We start from the raw sequence: 8,086 nt of genomic DNA on the forward strand, positions 1-8,086 counted from the left end.
CTATACAAATACACACAGTACACACAGCTGTCTGCAGGTACTACATATACAGTGGAGGATATAAGTATTTGATCCCTTGCAGATTTAGTACGTTTGCGGAAATTAACAGTCTATAAAATACTTAATGTATCTCTTATATAATGTACATTTCTGCATTTTCTTTTTGATATTCTGTCTGTATTAAAATGATAGACTGTTCATTTCTTTGTAAGTGGGTAAACTTACAGAGTCAGCAAGGGATCAAATACTTATTTCCTCCACTGTATACAGGTATGAAACACACTGCTGTCCTCATGTAATAAATATACATATGCTGTACATTTAAAGTATAATACACACTGGTATTCAGCACTCTTCTCACCAGCTTTCTGGATTTTACCAAAGGCATTGTGGGAAATGTAGGAACCCTCCTTCCACTTCCTGTGTGTCCTCACGCTGTGCTGTGATTGGTTGGTTTGCAGACAGGCAGGTAGACAGAGCCAGCCCATTGGTGGGGGACGGTGGGCAGGTAGGTGGGGGTGAATGCTGATTGGTTGACAGCTTAGCATGGAAGCGCTCAGCATGGCATGGTGCCCTCCCCCCCCCTCAATAACCCTAAATACCCCCTCCCCCCCACACACCTGTCGCTCAGAGCTGCTTCTGCCTGCAGGCTGCGTTCAGGGCCCACTGAGCCCACGCACTGATGTTTGTGTCGCCTGTTCCCCATCGTCTCCGAGGTCAAGTCACAAGGAAATTAAACTCCAATAGAGAGTTGCAGGAATGAGTCCTAAAACCAGGAAGTGAGTCAGCATTTCACCACTTCCTGTTCGCTCGTCTCAGAGCCAATGGGATCTCTCCATAGGATTTTGGGAAAATATCTGGAAATAAGGTCTACGTTTTGTTTTCTACGACATTAAATCCATCAGCAGAGACCCCACTGGTGATTTCTGAAGAGTTGACGTGTCTGAAAAACGATGGTTGTTACCGAGTGGCTGAATAGGACTACAGAAGTCGTGGAGGCCGTTGTACGTCATTACGCCGAACACGTAAACACTCCTCTAAGTTAGTTTCTGTTCTGCTTGAAAGCAAGTCCCTGCCTCCTGCAGACTGTTCAAACAAACGCTTCAACTCGTTCCATCTAGAATCTGTGTGTTTGAATATGGATCTGAAGTTGGTGTGACGTTGAAGTCGTGCTGCTGGACTCGGCTGTAGTTCCTTTATAGCATAACGTTAGCATTTAGATTCTGGACATTAGATTAAACAAATTATAAAAGTTGGGTAGACATGTGGAGATTATCCGGCTGAACAAAACGTGCATTTTAACAGGTTCGTTTTCCACAGACCGTATTTTTTACAATATTCCAAAATCCTATGGAGAAATCCCGTTGCTTTTAGTCGAGGGAACCAGCAGCTTCCTTCAGGGTCGGGCTACACGTCATCCTGCATCGCTCTATTAATCCTCACGTTGTTTAACGGAGCGGTCCAAGGCTAGGATTCCTGGACCTTTTTTAATAATAGTATTTAACTCTTGTAGCTCACTTGAATTAAAAAAAAAGCCCCCCAAAAAAGTCCATATAGTTATATATTATAACTTACCACCTTCACAGTCTTATCATTACTAGAAAATATTATTTTATTTTAACAATTTTAACCCTTTAAATGCCAGTTTGTGTACATTAAACAACTTGTATTGCTTAGTGTTTTCATTTGATTTATTTACGTTTTCTGAAACAAAATGCATCAAAAATCAATATGGTAAAGAATTGTACGCAATTCAAATTTGAAGCCGGGACTCAAAATGCAGGGTTTTTATTAATTGGGATTTCAATGGGGACATTTTTGTCTGTATTCTGGATACACACTTTATTATAGGAGCTGACGTACACTAACAATACTCACCCATGCCAAATGTTATGCTATATAACAAAGCTTAATGCTAACCCTAACATGTGAATAAAAAGTCCCTAAAGTAAGGCAGAAGGCTTAAACCCTGGGCTTCTCCTTGTGACTTCAGAGCGATGGGGCGTTGTGGTTGAGTTGGTGTCCTTCAGTTGCTGAATATTATTTATAAGTTAAAGGTTTCTGTAGCTTTAAGTGAAGGTGAATACATATCTGGATAGATGTTGGTTTCTTTTGTTACATTAACACTGTGATGGGGCTGCTGTCTGATGGTCTGGTTTTCTTTCTGTAAATTTTTGCTGGGTGACTAAGGAAAACAGTTTGTATCATACTTAGTCAACTTTATTTCAAGAATACACATTTTACATGTTCATCTTATTTTATAAATATCCAGACATTTATCGACGTTTTGGTTGACTTCATATGATTTGAAAAAACAAGAATTAAAAATAAAAAGTTACTGAGGAAATGAACCCTGTAAGTTATTATTTGATGAGGTTGACGAAATATGATACAAACTAATGTGAACTAAGACTTCAGGTGGAAACGTAACTCGATGTGATGGAGCTGCTGCTTTTAGGCAAGTTTTGGCTAGCTAATAAAATCAGTTGTCTTCAGTTGTTTTTTATCAAAATTAGTCAACCTTATCCAAAATTCTGGACAGATTTTATTTTTAAATATCCCAGACTTTTAAGAAAGTTTTAGGTGAAAAACTGTTGTTAGTTTTTATTAACTTTATTACATTTTAAAAATTAATGAAAACTAGGATTTAAAAGGAAAAAGTAACTGAACAAATCCTGTGTTTGAACCTCATGGGATCAATAAAGGTTCATCTTAACTTTAACCAACACAAGTGGTCATCTTTGGTAACAATTATGAAAACAGTGAGTTAAATAAAATGTCAGTTATAAGTTGATTTAAGAAGGTTGACTAATTATGATAAAAGCTAAGACTTAAGGTGGAACAGTAACTCAGAAACGATGTGTGTGGGGCTGCTGTCTGATGGTCTGGTTTCCTCCGCAGGACGACTGAAGATGACGGCGTGAGGAACCCGGCGGCGGTGCTTTTTGACGCTCGGTTCTCCGTGATTTCCCCCCTTCAGCCACGGGAGGAAGGAGCAAAGACTGCTGGGAACTTTACGGATTAATCTCAACATGGCCGACAGTCTTCGTGTCTTCTTGCCGTGTTGATGAACTTCTCAAAGCTCCCGCGCTCCTCCCCTCTGGACTGATTCTCTGATATTCCCCGACAGTATACGCTTTCCAATCACAGTATTTCTTTTATCGTTTCGTTGTAAAGTTGCACTTTAAACTTTGAGATTCTTTTCTAGCCCACAGTTCCAGATGTGGTTCATAATATATGCATAATATGGTTATATTTATGTTTTGACTTGCTTTAATCTTGTTTTATTTAGGGATTTTTTTAACCCTTCTTTGATTGCAGATGCGGACCCCGTGAAAAGAGGTTAATTTAAACATTTTGAGATGAAAACTCTGACTTGTATCTGAGATTTCTTTTATCTCAGGGTATATAAATGAACCTTGTTTCAACACGTATTAATCGCCTTCTGTTTTCTAACGAAGGCTGTCTTTGGGTCCTTTATCCAATCAGGGTGCTCCACTCGTTTTAATTTTTCATGCTAACGAGGCTTCCTAAAGCTTGCCGAACAAAAAGTAAAGTCTTGACTTTGTTTCTCGTTACGCTCCTGCTGCCGTCACCTCTGTTAGAAACCAACTGTAGGAACCCCAGGTGACCTTTGACCTTTGGACAGGTGTGCAGCCGGTAGTTAGCCGTAGTCGTAGTGAACAGGAAATGCTTGAAGGCGCTGAACTGCTTCTGTGTCGTTGTTCTGATGGACATGTCTGCTTGCTTTGTCTCTACATCTCTACACTGTTGTTTTTGTATTCCCTTTTTAAATAAACGAACATCCAAAACAAACGTCTGTCGACCCATTTCCTCAGAGAGAGTTCTGGAAACAAGTCAAAGGTTTTTTTAGACGCCGTCATAAAAAGTCCTAGTAGAACATTCATTGATTTAGAAACAGGACTTAAAGGAAAAGGTAACTGAGAAAATGATATATTAATAATAATAATATTCCTATCCTGTGCTTCACACCCGACGGGCTCAATAAAGGTTTATCTTAACTTCAATCAACTAACACTTGACTCAAAGTCTGGTCATTTTTGTGCAACAATTTATGAAAGCAGTGAGTTAATACAAAGTACTGCAAAAATCAACCATGTCAGTTATTATTGATATTGAGCTATTCCCTTTTTAAATAAACAAACATGTCTCAGTCGACCCATTTCCTCAGAGTTCTGGAAACAAGTCAAAGGTTTTTTAGACGCTGTCGTAAAAAGTCCTGGTAGAGTATTTTGTGATAAGTCCTAAAAAAGGTGATAAAAGTTATTGTTCAGTATTTTGTGCTATACTGAAATAAGTAATACGGTTCTATTTTAATGTAAATACTGCTATATTTTACGATATTTTTGTATGTTATTCTAGTTTTCTTAAAACAGTTCTCTTTTTTTAATTTTTGTTTTACTATTATGTATGCACCACCACACCAAGTCCAATTCCTCGTACGTGTTAACGTGTTAATCTACAGGGTAATAAACCTGATTCTGATTCTAAAATTGTTGATGACAGTAAAATGCAGATGCTGCCCCCTGCTGGTCCAAAAGAGACTCCTCTTGGATCGCATCATGTACAACTTTAGTGGAATATGTAATAAAAGTCATTGTAGCGGCTAAAATCATAAAGAAATGAGCCAGAAATGTAACTCAAATAAGAACAACCAGTTAGCGGATCTTACGCAGGGTTCAAGGATCCAGGCCAGAGTCCTTTCTGTGCATGTTATTACTTTAACAACAAATTAAGGTTTATCACTCTTTCCTGTGGCCTCCTCGTGTTCTCCTGGTAAAAAACATATGCCATACTCGTGCTCTACTCCCCACCCCCTGTCTCCAATATATACAATTACACCAGGTGCCCCAATACACCTTCAAAATAAAAGCATCAAAACTTAAATAATAATACAGTCACTATATACGAAAACAGCAAGAAATGTAATGTTTAACTGTTCAATAATATAAATCAAAATATAGCTCCAACAGTCATTGTATAGTATTTTCCAAAAAGTCCAAAAAGAGTCGTCGTAAGGAACGTGATAAAAAGTCGAGGTACAGTATGATTTGTGATGGAAACTTCTGAAGCAATGGAGACGAAACTCAGAGACATGGCGAGATGGAGCTTTGATGGCAAACACTGACGGTGTATTTGGAGCTTCGGCCGGAGAATTCACAAGACATGTCACGGGTCACGAGGTGACACAGAGGAAGCCAAACCAATTCTGAAGAACCCTCCTGTTGCTCCAGGTTTTAACTTCAGAGTGTAACAATCAACATTCTTCATCAGACAGACTAAACAGCTGAGGACACTGAATCACATTTGTTGTCGCTTATGGCTCGAGGTCATCTACACCCCGAGGAGGATGTGTTCCAGGTGTCCCACAACAATAACTATCTCTGACCGAGAGCTGCCCGGTCACAATCTGGTAACAACAACTTGCTAGGGCAACCCCTCCTTAAGGCAAGGCACGTTTATTTATACAGCACCTTTCAACACAAGGCAATTCAAGGTTCTTTACACAAATGAAAGACATTCAGACAAAGGCATTTAAAAACCGTCATTAAAAAGAAACGATAATAAAAGAAGCATTTAAAGAAAAAATACATGAATAAAAAGTTACAGTGCAGTTTAAGATACGAATAGTTCACACAGAAGTTCCTCTTTACTGATGCCTTTCTTTAAGGTTTCTCCGAACATGAGCTGTGTACGTATGGCGCATACGTCCCGAGCAGCACACACAGAGAAAAGCAGCCAGGACAAAGTCCCCAGACTCTGATTCCCTCGGGTTACTAGCCCCAAATGTTCATCAACCAAAAACGAAACACAACCGCTCAGTTTAAATTAAAAGCAGCGGCAAAAAGAAAAGTCTTCAGCCTGGATTTAAAAGTAGTCAGAGTTGCAGCGGACCTGCAGGTTTCTGGGAGTTTGTTCCAGATATTTGGAGCATAATAACTGAACGCTGCTTCTCCATGTTTAGTTCTGACTCTGGGGACAGAAAGCTGACCAGTCCCTGAAGACCTGAGAGATCTGGATGGTTCATCATTTAGCAGGAGGTCAGAAATGTATTTTGGGCCTAAACCATTCAGTGCTTAAGGGCGATAGCGGCTGTCTAAGGTTGGGCATCTGCGTCAGAGGGTGAAAGAGGACATGCAGGGCAAATTATTCCCTGACAGATATGATATCGAGTATTTGAAAATAAGTCCTGAAAAGGTCTACGTACATGATGTCTTCAAAAGTTTAAAAAATGTCGTAGTATAGTTTGTCGTAAAAAAATGGTTGTGTTATTAAAAGTCAGTGTACATCATAAAAGGTCCTACAAAGTCATACTATAGGATGAAACAGAAACTGCTTATTATGTTATGAGAAGTCCGAGTATACGAAACAAAGTCAACGTTTAGTATTTCGTAAAAAGTCAGAGTAGATTTTTGTCAAGAGTCCTGGAAGAGTCGTCGTAAGCTACGTCATAAGAAGTCATGGTACAGTATGATATGAGAATTCTTTGTCTAGTATTTTAAAATAAGTCTTGAAAGGTCTCTGTGCACGATGTCTATGATTAGAAAGTTATTGTTTAGTATGGTATAAAATGATTCCGTATTGGGTGTCGTAAAGAGTCTAAAAAAGCTCATAGCTTGTTGCGAGTCATGGTACAGTATGTTATTAAAGGTCATATTTTAGTGTTTCATAAAAGATCCTTAAGTCATAATACTGTAAGATGTAAAAACTGATAGTATTAGGTCATAAAAAAGTCAAAGTATAGTATGTTGTAAAAAGTCAGAATGATATAGTATAGTTAGGCGTAGTAAGTCATAGTATTTTGTAAAAGTCCTACAACGTTTTTTAGCAAGGTACATTTTAAAAAGTCCTTAAACACATATTATAAAAAGTAATAGTACAGTATTTTGTAAAATTCCTAAAAAAAAATCTACGATGTCGTAAAAATTCATTAAAAGACATAAATGATTCCTACAAAGTCAAAGTATAGTATTTCATGAGTTACGTACTAAGTATTTAAAAAGTGTCATGACATTTGTTTTTGTCTCAGGACAGGATGCCATAAACTCATGAACTCATAGCTGGTCATTAATTCAAATAAGGAACCGCTCAGTCCATACAGCGCCATATAGATAGAATATTATATATAAAGATATATAATATTCTATATATACATATATTTATCTATATATATAAATATATATATAATATAAAGATAGATATTCTATTATATGGCTCTGAGTCCATAGTGAAATAAGTCATTAAAGTTGTTACAGGTGTTGATGGCAGTCATAGTGAAGGTGCTGCCCCCTGCTGGCACAAAACAGACTCTTTTTAATCGCATCATGTACAACTTTATTTACATAAACAGAAGAACAGAACATTGAAGTAGAGAAGAGTAGAGAAAGTAGAAAAGTGAAACAAAGTGGTCCGTTCTGAACTTCAGAAGAGCTGATTGGTGGATTTTGGAATGCTAGCAGTTTCCACCTGTTACCAGTCTTTATGCTAAGCTAAGCTAACCGGCTGTGGCTTTGTGTTGGTTGCACAACATTAGTGTTAGTGACAGAAACATGTCTAATGACTACTCCTTCAAGTCAGGTGGGATGCAGCTGACACACACACCTGCTGTCCACGCTGTGTGTGTGTGTGTGTGTGTGTGTGTGTGTGTGTGTGTGTGTGTGTGTCCAGCATTAAAGGTGCACTATGCTGCTTTGAAGACACGTTTTACTGTCAGTCTTCTCTCAGTGAAGACAAAGGGATTCTGACTCCAGATGATCATCGTCTTTAATAACTCTTCATCGTCTCCTCCTCCTCCTCCTCCTCCTCCTCAGATGTCGTCGTCCAGCGGCGCCATCAGCAGCGTGAGCTCCCTGAAGGCGCTGCCGTGTCGCCCCACCCCCCCCGCCCGGGTCTTCACCATGTTGCTGAGGTTCTGCAGCTGCCGGCAGCACAGCCTGCACTTATGGCGTCTATACACACACACACACACACACACACACACACACACACACACACACACACACACACACACACACACACACACACACACACACACACACACACACACACACACTCTCTCTCTCTC

At 39.1% G+C, this 8,086-nt stretch overlaps 1 long non-coding RNA gene across 1 annotated transcript; it reads left to right on the top strand.

Moving 5' to 3' along the window:
• The first annotated feature begins 456 nt into the window (after nucleotides 1-456).
• On the top strand, nucleotides 457-3,525 carry LOC104963234 (uncharacterized). Its single transcript, XR_800296.1, has 2 exons — nucleotides 457-508; nucleotides 2,902-3,525. It is a non-coding gene; the product is annotated as an uncharacterized lncRNA (long non-coding RNA).
• The last annotated feature ends 4,561 nt before the right edge of the window (nucleotides 3,526-8,086 follow it).

Source organism: Notothenia coriiceps, unplaced genomic scaffold (assembly GCF_000735185.1).
Source record: "Notothenia coriiceps isolate Sejong01 unplaced genomic scaffold, NC01 NC01_scaffold00035873, whole genome shotgun sequence".
NCBI lineage: Eukaryota > Metazoa > Chordata > Actinopteri > Perciformes > Nototheniidae > Notothenia > Notothenia coriiceps.